Source organism: Oncorhynchus kisutch, linkage group LG17 (genome assembly GCF_002021735.2).
Source record: "Oncorhynchus kisutch isolate 150728-3 linkage group LG17, Okis_V2, whole genome shotgun sequence".
Taxonomy (NCBI): Eukaryota; Metazoa; Chordata; class Actinopteri; order Salmoniformes; family Salmonidae; genus Oncorhynchus; species Oncorhynchus kisutch.
The window spans coordinates 39653494-39667594 of NC_034190.2; positions in this window are offsets into that span (position 1 = coordinate 39653494).

The following is a 14101-nucleotide window of genomic DNA, read 5'->3' on the forward strand; positions in this document are numbered from 1 at the left end:
CAAATAAAATTTGATTTGATTTGATGCATACACACACATGATAACATGTGCACTATACACAAACGTACACATGTATTTTGTGTTGTAGATATGTAGTAATAGAGTAGTGGCCTAGAGTACACACTTAATGTGTTGAGAAATCTGTTTGTAATGTTTAACATTTTTTATAACTGCCTTAATTTTGCTTGGCCCCAGGAAGAGTAGCTCCTGCCTTGGCAGCAGCTAATGGGGATTGTTAGGTTCTGAACAAATAGAGTAAAACTCACGGACAACTAAAGCTCAAACCAAGTTTATTCACCCACTAGGTCAAACAGCTCCAGAAGACAAAGACATGTTGACACAAGCACCTATAGTTATACCCTCCTTCTAGGCGGAGTCTCCTCATTGCACCTCTAAACAGCCAATACATCTCTGTTGCTAGGCAGGAACTTAAGTGATGACTGTTCCTTCTCATTTCATCTGACCTGACCTCGGCCCACATTTCTCACTCCTCCATAATCCACCGGCAATCCACCGGCAATCCAACCTTATCAGTGACTGAAGCTATATATATATCCACCCTTTTTAACAGTAACTCCATACTGGTCAAAATTACATAAACTTGGAAATGACTTAGAAATTCATAAAAACCTGATTAACATTCACAGTTGATTTGTATATTTACATCTCCGAGACTTATGGCCTCTGATTTATATTCATACTATGCACACTCATATTCCCCCCTCTCGTCATATAACTGATAATGACACTTCAACTGGAGCTTTTGACTTTTTCCAATTCCTCCTTTGGGTTCCTAAGAGAGTGATAGCACTTGAAAAGCAAAAAGAAACACAAAACATAATTATATAAGCAAAGAAAAACCAAAGTTTGAAAGCATGATGATTCCCACTCTCTCTTAGCCTGACTATGCCTTCTGGATGCTGTTATGCTGGGTTCCACAGAAATGAAGGCCCTAAAAAAAACTCCTCATGCTTTCACCCACTCTTCCCTCGTTCGGCCACAGGTTACAAATCATCATTGTACATACGTTTCAACATCAACGCCCTCAGCAATGCTACGAAGGTAACCCCTGCAACCACTAACACTGCCCATGATGCATACTTCAAGATACCCCTCATTTGCGCCGTAGTCCAGTTCCATGCTGTTACTATAGCATCCTTCCCCACTACAACTGCTCCTTCAGTTGCTGTCCCTACAGCGACTGCAGTGAGAATAGCTTTTGCATTGAGTCTGTCTCCTCCTCCTGACCTCCTATTGCATTTGTGGTTCACTGATAGATCTAGGACGGAATCTTTCAGATACTCCCTACCTGTCTCCCAAATCCTACCCGATTTTCTAGCCACCAACATCTCCAATGACATCTTATGTTCTGCTACTGTCAGTATCTGTGCATAATGCTTCCCTATGCTCTAGTTAGGTACACATCTCTCATCCCAAGTCCAATCTACACCCCACCCCTTTGTGAACACGCTCGTTACAGTGTAAACTTTGGGTCCCAACGGTTGATAAGCATCAACCTTCTGACACTTTCCTGTTACCATCACTCGGGTCCACTGCTGGCGTAGGAATGAGGGCGAGATTAGTGGTGTTGGAGGAGTATCCAACCTTACAAAACTGAGTCACATGGTTCTTAATCACACTTTGCAGGAGATGTGCTGCTATTATTACATCAAACAACCCCTCACTGAACATTGACAATAGTGTCTCAAATGACAACACTATCTCTTCTACTCCCACCATGATCCAGGTATGCGTGTCGTTCAATTTGTCCTCATAGTAGTCTCTATATTGTGCACGGTTAGCTGTCCTTCCTCTACTTCAAGCTATCCCCTTTATCACAATACACTGACGAGTGATATCATTCCCCAGGGACTCTATTATTACCACACAGATCTCCGCCCCAGTCACATTCCATTCTGCTTTCCCTATTCCCTGTAAAGTTAACGCCTTAGTATTTGGGACTGTCTCAAACATAGGCCTCCTATGTACTTTGCCTCCGGCCTCAAATACATTTGCACATACACTACCTTTCAAAAGTTTCGGTTCACTTAGAAATTTCCTCCTTTTTTTGTCCATTACAATAACATCAAATTGATCAGAAATACAGTTTAGAGATTGTTTATGGTTATGATATAGCTTTTTCTTTGAAAACGGTCTTTGCCTCTTCACCGTTGACGTGAGACAGGTGTTTTGCGGGTACTATTTAATGAAGCTGCCAGTTGAAGCTGCCAGTGGGGCATCTGTTTCTCAACCTAGACACTCTAATGTACTTGTCCTCTTGCTCAGTTGTGCACCGGGGCGTCCCACTCTTTCTATTCTGGTTAGAGACAATTTGTGCTGTTCTGTGAAGGCAGTGGTAAACAGCGTTGTATGAGATCTTCCGTTTCTTGCAATTTCTCACATGGAATAGCCTTAATTTCTAAGAACAAGAATAGACTGACGAGTTTCATACGAAAGTTATTTGTTTCTTTCAATTTTTTCAGTTTTTGACCATTCTGCCTGCCTTGACCCTGATCCTGCCTGCCGTTCTGTACCTTTCGGACTCTGCTCTGGACCACTGCCTGCCCTCGTTTTTGTAATAAACTTGTGTAACTTCGAAACTTTCTACATCTTCTCCTGAGCCTTGACAAGTACTGTATATATTTTTGTTCGTTTTGTATATGTTTTATAATTTTTCCCCTTAACCCTACCACCCCTCCCCTAATTGGAGTAAACTAATGTACAGCAACTTCCAGCTTATATACATATTAATTACATTTTACAGACACAGTATATTTGACAATAGTTATAAAGATTGGCACAAAAAAACAACAAAATATATATACCCTCAACCCCTCCCATCTATCTCTGAAGATCATCCAGTTTTGATTTCTGTTTGCCATATATTTGTAACTGTGCTGTTTCACAAAAGTTCTGAACTTATATACATTTTACGGACACTATATTTTACATTAGTAATCTTGTTATTTGTAGCCCAACCCTTCAACCCCTCTCATTTATCTCTGAACACATCCAGTTTTGATTTGAGTTTTTGATTTCTATTTGCCATGTATTTTTCAACTGTGCTGTTTCACAAAAGTTCTGAACATTTCTATTCTGATTGTTTCTACAGATTGTAAATTACAGATAAATGTTTTTGCTAAGAGTATAATTATTTTTTGATCGATTGACTATGACTTTTCAAATCACCAAGCAGTTCTATTTGCAGAGTTAGCTCCAGGCAAATGTTGCAATTCTTCAGCAATTCCTGAACCTACGACTAAAAACAAGCTACATATAGACAGCACAAAAACAAATGATCTAATGATTCTGTCTCTCCTGACTTCCCTGCCACCTATACACACGACTCTGACAGAATCTCTGACCATGAAAATATGAAGTCAGCAGGAGAGGACACTACGCTCATGGAGGTGGAGGAACGCTGGGAGTGACAGGGAGATTCTCCAGCGCCTCCACCACCTCAACTGGGATCTCCCTTGAACGCTTTTTCCCCTCCTGAACCGAACAAGATCAACAACATTTATCCCTACCCACAACGGAGATACTGCCGGCTGCCAAGGTTTCCTCCTTAAACTGAACTTGTATCTGGCCACGGTCTCCCCAGTACCATCGGACCTTGAGAAGATTTGCCCCCTCATCTCATGCCTCACCGGGAAAGCCCTGGAGTGGGCCAGCGCTGTGTGTAGAGAGGAGGATGCGGCATTGGACCATTTTGAGGAGTTCACCCACCAGGGCCCTACCGTTGTAGTCCATTACCGTTGTAGTCTACGTGAGGACGTCCGTCGGGAGCTGGCCTGTAGAGACACCACCCTCACCTTCGACCAGCTGGTGGACATGTCCATCAGGTTGGACAACATGCTGGCTACTCGCGGACATCTAGATCGGGGTCTGGTTGTTCCATCCTCCCGCACCCTCTCTACCGAACCTATGTAATTGGGAGGGATGGTGCGCGGGGAGACCGGAGGGGGTTCCCGCTCGAGCACCATCTATGGTCGCAGATAGCACACTGCTGGTCGGTGGCGGATTGGTTCCTCTGGGAATAGAGAAGGCAGACAGGGCACTCTAGCATCACCCCAGGTGAGTAGGCACCATTCTCATCCAGAGCCCTCTGTTGCACTAATGTTTGTCTCTGTCACTTTTCCGGATATTTCCCTGCATTCCCAGTATAAGGCGCTAGTAGATTCAGGCGCGGCTGGGAATTTCATTAATAAAACATTAGCTCATAGTTTAGGGATCCCTATTGTTTCTGTGGATATGCCTTTCCCTATCCATGCCTTAGATAGTCGACCATTAGGGCCAGGGTTTATCAGGGAGGTCACTGCACCTTTGTGTATGATAACGCAGGACGGTCACAAGGAGAAGATTAGTCTTTTCCTTATTGATTCTCCTACGTATTCTGTGGTGCTAGGCCTACCCTGGTTAGCTTGTCATAACCCCACTGTTTCTTGGCCACAGAGGGCTCTCACGGGGTGGTCACGAGAGTGCTCAGGTAGGTGTTTAGGGGTTTCCGTTGGTGCCACTACGGTGGAAAGTCCAGACCAGGTCTCCACCGTGTGCATTCCCCCCGAATATGCCTATTTGGCTCTCGCCTTCTGTAAAAAGAAGGCGACTCAATTACCGACAGGGGGATTGTGCGATAGAAGGATGGCGATTTACGCCCGTGCATTGATTATCGAGGTCTAAATAAAATCCCGGTGAAATATAGTTACCAGCTACCTCTGATAAATACGGTTATTGAGTCAATGCACGGGGCACGCTTCTCAACAAAGTTTGATCTCAGGAGTGCGTACAATCTGGTGCGTATTCGGAAGGGTGATGAGTGGAAGACGGCATTTAGCACTACCTCAGGTCATTATGAGTACCTTGTCATGCTCCATCAGTTTTCCAATCATTTGTAGACGAGATCTTCAGGGACCTGCACAGGCAGGGTGTAGTGGTGTATATCGATGATATTCTGATATATTCAGCTACACGCACCGAGCATGTTGGAGCATGATCTATATGTCAAGGCTGAGAAATGCTTGTTCTTCCAACAATCCATCTCCTTCCTAGGGCATCGGATTTCCACTTCAGGAGTGGAAATGGAGAGCGACCGCATTGCAGCCATGCGTAATTGGCCGACTCCAACCACGGTAAAGGAGGTGCAGCGTTTTTTAGGGTTTGCCAATTACTACTGGAGATTTATCTGGGGTTTTGGTCAGGTTGCTGCTCCCATTACATCACTGCTAAAGGGGGGCCCGGTGCGCTTGCAGTGGTCGGCTGAGGCGAACTGGGCTTTGAGGGGGCTAAACACCCTTTTCTCATCTGGACTGACCACCGACAATCTGGAGTACATCTGGCAGGCGAAGAGACTGAATCCTGGGGTCCCCAGTTCACATCAAGGGTCTGGATGGCGTTCATGGAACGTCTGGGGATCTCGGTTAGTCTTACCTCAGGTTTTCACCCCGAGAGTAATGGGCAGGTGGAGAGTGTTAACCAGGATGTGGGTAGGTTTCTGCGGTCTTTTTACCAGGATCGGCCGGGGGAGTGGGCGAAGTTTGTGCCCTGGGCAGAGATGGGCCAGAACTTGCTACTTCACTCCTCCACTAACCTTACTCCTTTTCAATGTGTATTAGGGTATCAGCCGGTTCTGGCTCCTTGGCATCAGAGTCAGACCGAGGCTCCTGCAGTGGACAATTGGTTTCAAGGTGCGCTGAGGAAACCTGGGAGGCAGCCCACGTCCACCTTCAGCGCACCATAAGGCGCCAGAAAATTGGCGCAGACCGTCGCCGCAGTGAGGCCCCGGTGTTCGCACCAGGGGACAGGGTCTGGCTCTCGACCCGAAACCTGCCCCTCCGACTGCTCTGCCGGAAGCTGGGTCCGCGGTTTGTGGGGCCGTTTAAAGTCCTGAGGAGAGTGAACGAGGTATGTTATAGGTTACAACTGCCCACTAATTACCGTATTAACCCCTCGTTCCATGTGTCTCTCATCAGGCCGATGGTGGCTGGAGTGCGTGATGTTCCAGGAGGCTGAAGTGCGTGATGTTCCTCCGCCTCCTCTAGACATCGAGGGGATCCCGGCGTACTCTGTTCGATCCATTTTGGATTCGAGACATCGGGCGAGGGGCCTTCAGTACCTCGTGGACTGGGAGGGGTACGGGCCGGAGAAGAGATGCTGGGTTCCGTTGGAGGACGTGTTAGATCCTTCCATGTTAAAAGAATTCCACCGTCTCCATCCGGATCGCCCTGCACCTCGCCCTCCGGGTTGCCCCCGAGGCCGGTATCGAAGCGCGGCTGTACTGTCACGACTTCTACCGAAGTCGTTGCCTCTCCCTGTGCTCGGTCTTCTAGCCATCATTGATCCATTTTTCATTTACCATTGGTTTGGTCTTGTCTTCCCACACACCTGTTTTCAATCCCATTCATTACCTGTTGTGTATTTAACCCTCTGTTTCCCCTCATGTCTTTGTCAGAGATTGTTTATTGTCAGTGTTGTGTTTATTGTATAGGTGCGTGACTGGTCCTCGTACCCATGTTTGTTTATATTTTATTCTTATTAGTGTTATGAGCATGCTTCGTGGACATTCATTAAAAGACTCCATTTTACACACCGTTTGACTCTCCTGCGCCTGACTTCCCTGCCACCTATACACACGACTCTGCCACCTATAAACAATGGCTTGACTTACTTTTGATATTACATGAAAAAAGTTTTGAAACTTTTGTGAAGTTTTGTTGTGGCTATGATTAAACTTGAGCTATTGCAAGCCTATGATATGAAGGCAGGCACTTTCAAACTAATTCTGGCAGTTGATTTTGAGGTGAGGAAGAATGTTTCAGGGCTACCAGAGTTAATCCTATAATCTAACAATATAATGCTTATCTTTATTTTATTTATTTTTTATTTTACCTTTGTTTAACTAGGTAGGCAAGTTGAGAACAAGTTCTCATTTACAACTGCGACATTGCCAAGATAAATTTTATACAAAATATTCAGATAAATTATTGAAATAGCCTCATTCTGTTCCTAATACAGTATAAACTGTATGTATAGCATAAAGCAACACATGTTGGTATCGATCAAGCTTCTGGCATATCTCCCTGGGGCAAGGCCTGAGCTTCTCTTCCTTTATATAGGCTTATGCCGTGCATTTGGAAAGTATTCAGACCCCTTAACTTTTTCCCAAAAAGTTTACGTTACAGCCTTATTGTAAAAAAAAATCCCCTCATCAAGCTTCAAGCTACACAAGCTACGCCCATAATGGCAAAGCAAAAACAGGTTTTTAGAAATTATGAAATTTATATAAGTATGCAGACCCTTCACTCAGTTTCTCCTATTATTCTCTGAACATCCTCTCAAGCTCTGTCAGGTTTGAGGGGGAGCATCGCTGCACAGCTATTTTCAGGTCTCTGGAGATGTTCGATCGGGTTCTAGCTGGGCCACTCAAGGACATTCGGAGACTTGTCCGAAAGCCACTCCTGCATTCTCTTGGCTGTGTGCTTAGGGTCGGTGTCCAGTTGGAAGGTGAACCTTCGGCCCAGTCTGAGCTGGCACAACTGGGGATGGCCATGGAAGATGTTCTCTGCAGTCTACAACATCTCAACAGCGGAGGATATTCTAGAGCCAGTCTACCCAACGAATCAGCACACCAGCACATCCAGCAACCCGCTCAGGTCAGCGATACACGTCTACCCTTCCTGGAGAAATATGATGGGACACCATCCAAATGCCGTGGCTTCCTCGTTCAGGGCTCCCTCTATTTCGTACATCAGATGGGAGCCCCCACCACTGACAGGTCTAAGGTTGCCACAGTTATTTCTCTGCCGACAGACATTGGAATAGACTACCACTGTCTGGGAGAGAGGAGAGGAGGAGCTTGAGTCTTATGAGGGGTTTATGGCTCTGTTTAAATGTATTTCCGATCATCCTGCGGGGGGCAGAGAGGGAGGTGAGCATCTGCATCAGCTCCAGCAGGGGAATCAGACAGCTGCTGAGTATTCTCTTACCTTCCGGACAGTAGCAGCTTCCAGTGGACGGAATGAGCCGGCGCTCAGCAAGTTATTTAGAAGAGGTCTGCGTGTGGAGGTCCTCTGTGTGAGGAGGCCATGGACACACTCATTGCGATGGCAATCCATCTGGATATCCTCCTCCGGGAGAGTTGGCACCTTCATCGGCAAGTGTTCGGGATCAGAGCCTGAACCCATGAAGGTAGGGGTCACACACCTTCCCGCGGTGGAATGATGCAGACGGATACAGCTGGGGCTCTGTCTGTACTATGGCCAGGGAGGGCACAAGCACCAGCAGTGTCTGTTATTTCAGAATCCGGGAGGGATGGTGCGTGATGTTACATCCCCTGGACAAGGAGTGAGTATTCCAGCTACTGCTCTTCCTGTTAGACTCTTTGTTGTACCCATCACTCTGAATGACTGACCTTCATGCCATGTGTCTACAGCTTTAGTGGATTCTGGGGCTGCTGGGAACTTTAAGGATCAGACCCTTGCCTCCTCTCTCAATATTAATACACACCCACTCTCCTCTCCATTTCCGGTTCAAGGTCTTGGCTGTCGGCCTCTAGGATCCGGAACCATCACACACATCACCCAACCATTCACCCTTACTGTGGAGCCTAATCTCCAGGAAAACATCCCCTTCTTCATCACCAGTACACCAGTTCACAAAATCATCCTCGGGTCTACCTTGGCTTCAGCGCCATAACCCTACCATCTCATGATCGAGGATGAGAATCACTGACTGATCACCTGAATGCCGGAGGACATGCTTCCCTATCCCCTGTGGTTCCACGTCGGTTGCCCTCCAGCCCAATATCTCGGAGGAATATCAGGATCTAAGGGAGGTATTCTCCAAGACCCGTCTTACCTCCTCATCGCCCCTGGGTTTGTGCCATTTACCTGTTTTCCGGTGCTACACCTCCGCGCAGACGCATCTACCCTCTGTCGGTGGCTGAGACCCAGGCCAACCGGCAGAGGGTAGATGGACTACATTCAAGATGCCCTCCAACAGGGTTTCACCTGCAGGTCCACGTCCCCTGCGTTGGCTGGTTTCGTCTTCGTGGCCAAGAAGGAGGGAGGATTAATCCCTTGTTTCGATTACCGGGGACTCAATGACATCACCACAAAGTATTGGTACCCTCTCCTGCTGGTGCAGTCAGCCATCGAGCAGGTTCTTCACCAAACTGGCCCTGCAGAGTGCCTACAATTTCCTTCACATGGGAGGGGGATCAAATCAAACTTTATTTGCCACATGTGCCGAATACAACAAATGTAGACTTTACAGTGAAATGCTTACTTACAAGGCCTTAACCAACAGTGCAGTTCAAGAAGAAGAAACAAAATATTTACAAAGTAGACTAAAATAAAAAGTAATAATAAAAAGTGACACAAATAAGAATAACAATAACGAGGCTATATGCAGGGGGCACCGGTACTGAGTCAATGTGCAGGGGTACAGCCTAGTTGAGGTAATCTGTACATGTAGGTGGGGGTAAAGTGACTATGCATAGGTAACAAACAAACAGCGAGTAGCAGCAGTGTACAAGAGGGGGGGGGGGGTCAATGTAACCTGTCCTGTGGCGATTTTTATGAATTGTTCAGAATTCTCATGGTTTGGGGGTAGAAGCTGTTGAGGAGCATTTTGGTCCTAGATTTGGCGCTCCGGTACAGCTTGCCGTGCGGTAGCAGAGAAATCAATCTATAACTTGGGTGACTGGAATCTCTGACCATTTTATGGGCTTTCCTCTGACACCGCATATTATACACATTTGAAGTCGGAAGTTTACATACACTTAGGTTGGAGTCATTAAAACTGGTTCTTCAACCACTCCACAAATGTCTTGTTAACAAACTATAGTTTCAGCAAGTCGGTTAGGACATCTACTTTGTGCATGACACAAGTAAATTTTCCAACAATTGTTTACAGACAGATATCACTTATCATTCACTGTATCACAATTCCAGTGGGTCAGAAGTTTACATAGTTAGTTGACTGTGCCTTTAAACAGCTTGGAAAATTCCAGACAATTGTCATGGCTTTAGAAGCTTCTGATAGGCTAATTGACATAATTTGAGTAAATTGGAGGTGTACCTGTGGATGTATTTCAAGGCCTACCTTCAAACTCAGGGACTCTTTGCTTGACATCATGGGAAAATCTGAAGAAATCAGCCAAGACCTCAGAAAAAAATGGTAGACCTCCACAAGTCTGGTTCATCCTTGGGAGCAATTTCCAAATGCCTGAAGGTACCATGTTCATCTGTACAAACAATAGTATGCATGTATAAACACCATGGGACCACGCAACAGTCATACCACTTAGGAAGGAGACGCGGTCTGTCTCCTAGAGCTGAACAGACTTGTGCGAAAAGTGCAAATCAATCCCAGAACAGCAGCAAAGGACCATGTGAAGATGCTGGAGGAAACAGGTACAAAAGCATCTATATCCACAGTAAAATGAGTCCTATATCAACATAACCTGAAAGACCGACCAGCATGGAAGAAGCCACTGCTCCAAAACCACCATAAAAAAAGGCAGACTACAGTTGTCAACTGCACATGGGGACAAATATTGTTATTTTTGGAGAAATGTCCTCTGGTCTGATGAAACAAAAATATAATTGTTTGGCCATAATGTCCATTGTTATGTTTGGAGGAAAAGGGGGGAGCTTGCAAGCCGAAGAACACCATCCCAACCGTGAAGCACGGGGGTGGCAGAATCATGTTGTGGGAGTAATTTGCTGCAGGAGGGACTGTTGCACTTCACAAAATAGATGGCATCGTGAGGAACGAAAAGTATGTGAAAATATTGACGCAACATCTTAAGACGTCAGTCAGGAAGTTAAAGCTTGGTCGCAAATGGGTCTTCCAAATGGACAATGACCCCAAGCATACGAATTGCAAAAATCGCTGAAGTTGGAGACTTTTATCTCCCTCACCAACTTCAAACATCAGCTATCTGAGCAGCTAACCGATCGCTGCAGCTGTACATAGTCTATTGGTAAATAGCCCACCCTTTTCACCTACCTCATCCCCATACTGTTTTTATTTATTTACTTTTCTGCTCTTCTGCACACCAATATCTCTACCTGTACATGACCATCTGATCTTTTATCACTACAGTGTTAATCTGCAAAATTGTAATTATTTGCCTACCTCCTCATGCCTTTTGCACACATTGTATATAGACCCCCCCTTTGTTTTCTACTGTGTTATTGACTTGTTAATTGTTTACTCCATGTGTAACTCTTTGTTGTATGCTCACACTGCTATGCTTTATCTTGGCCAGGTCGCAGTTGCAAATGAGAACTTGTTCTCAACTAGCCTACCTGGTTAAATAAAGGTGAAATAAAATAAAAAAATAAAAATACTTCCAAAGTTGTGGCAAAATGGCTTAAGGACAACAACGTCAAGGTATTAGAGTGACCATCACAAAGCCCTGACCTCAATCCTATAGAAAATGTGTGGGTGTAGCGTGGTTCGTTCTGCGTTGTGTGATTTAAGTAGGACACTGCCACAAATGGAGGTCTGCTGGTTGGACTGTTTTATTTGCCCTGCACACGAAGAAACAAAACATAATATTTTAGCCCTTGGCGCAGTCACAGCTCTCAGGCACCTCGCTAGCCGAAGGTCAGGCAAAAGAGAGCGGCACAAAACACATTACCTCGAAGGTAACAAAGCAAAGGAAGAAAACTAAAACATTTCACACCCACAGTGCGACAGAGTAACCCAGTGTAGTCCCTTAATTCTAGATCCACAATTGGTCGATCAGCTGAAAAGCTATCACGCGAAGGATTAGGAAAAATAAGGGGTAGTGTCATGACGTGTGTGTTGGTGGCAGGGAAGTCAGGCGCAGGAGAATCAAACCTGGTATAATGGAGTAGTTTAATAACTTAAAACAAAACTCCAAAACCAAAGTACATAAAATAAACGTGGGTACAAGAACCAATCCATAAAACACGAACATAACAATAAACAATCTCTGACAAGAACATGAGGGGAAACAGGGTTAAATACACAACAAATGAATGGGATTGAAACCAGGTGTGTAGGAAGACAAGACAAAACCAATGGAAAATTAAAAATTGATCAATGAAGGCTGGAAGACCGGTGACGTCTACCTTCGAGCACCGCCCGAACAAGGAGAGGCATCGACTTCGGCTGAAGTTGTGACAGGTTGTAACGGTTTTCCTGTGGTGAAGCGGACCAAAATGCAGCGTGGTTATATTCATTCATGTTTAATAAAAACAGATAAACATGAACACTACAAAACAATAAACGTGGAAAACCAAAAACAGCCCTGTCTGGTGCAAAACAGAGACAGGAACAATCACCCACAAACAGTGAAACCCAGACAATGACTAACACCTGCCTCTGATTGAGAACCATATCAGGCCAGACATAGAAATAGACAAACAAGACATCCAACATAGAATGCCCACTCAGATCACACCCAGACCAACCAAAACATAGAAACATACAAAGCAAACTATGGTCAGGGTGTGACACAGGTAGCTAATCCTTTATTCTGTATACGAAAAATGCCATATACATTTTATGCTGATACACACAAAGTTACATGAATTGTCAAATATATTAGACAAACCCATAAATCATTCTAGGACACGCTTACTACATATATATATATATATATATATATATATATATATATATATATATATATATATATATATATATATATATAAAGAAAAGGTAGGCAATATCCTACCGTCACTGAGAAACCAAGAACTGTTTCATTTCCTGTGTAAACATAGTTTGGATTAGCCTATTCACTGGCTTAATAAGTCTACCTAGTCTAGTCCGAACACCCTCATCCAAAAACCAAGCAGGAATGTCACAGACAGCACTAACCGTGCTCAGAGGTCTAATTTCAGGATGGGGAGTACTTCAGATTGGCATATCCGGAGCCAGCACTTGGTGCATAATCTAGGGGAACAATGCTACATGTGCAGAACTGAAAAGGCATGTGCAAGCACGGAGGCCAACAAACCTGACTCAGTTACACCAGCTCTGTCAGGAGGAAAGGGCAAAAGTTCACCCAAAATATTGTAGGAAGGAAGCTTGTGGAAGGCTACCCAAAACATGTGACCCAAGTTAAACAATTTAAAGGCAATGCTACCAAATACTAATTGAGTGTATGTAAACTTCTGACCCACTGGGAATGTGATGAAAGAAATAAAAGTTGAAATAAGTCATTCTCTTTACTATTATCCTGACATTTCACATTCTTAAAATAAAGTGGTGATCCTAACTGACCTAAAACAGGGATTTTGTACTCGGATTAAACGTTTGTTACATAATAATTAATATAATTGTGAAAAACTGAGTTTAAATGTATTTGGCTAAGGTGTATGTCAACTTCCGACTTCCAACTGTATGTGACCAACAAGATTTGATTTAGATATTTCGAGTATTTTACTGTTTGATCCGATCCAAAGCGCAGTTTACTGGTAGAACGGACGGTTTACCTTTTCCATTGACGTTTGTAGGCTACTGCGGCTGAATACGGTAATGTCCAATTTCTCGAGGAGACATTATTTCATATATAAACATAATACACTATTATAACCATTGCAGAATAAATTCCTCACCTTTTCTGGCCATTTTTAATTAATATTCCTGTAGCAGCCATACAACAAATTACCATGTTTATCTATCATTGTGCTCTTTAGATATTATAATTTCAATGTTGCTTTTTTTAAGCGAATAAACAGTTTAAGTGTGTAGGCTACCACTGTAAGTAGGCCTACTGTAAATCAGTTTTCTTTTCGTTCCGAGTGTACAATGTTTCAGAATTCACAGGCAGTGCAGCATATTGGCACGACCCTGGGTTTATAAACTCTGATATCGATTCTGCCGCACGAGCATGCTTTTGCGACACAGTCGATCGCGCGCTCGACTGGCTAGACGGTCGAGGGTTCGAGACCTGCTTCCTCCCTGTTTCATTACAATATTTATGTTCGGAAAAAGTAAAAATAAAACACAAATATAAAACATTCAACAATATGCAATTGTTTTTGTCTTTCAGATACAGCAAATGTCACAAAAGCTAAATTCTGCCAACCGCTCCAAAGACACTTGACCAGCTTCGTCA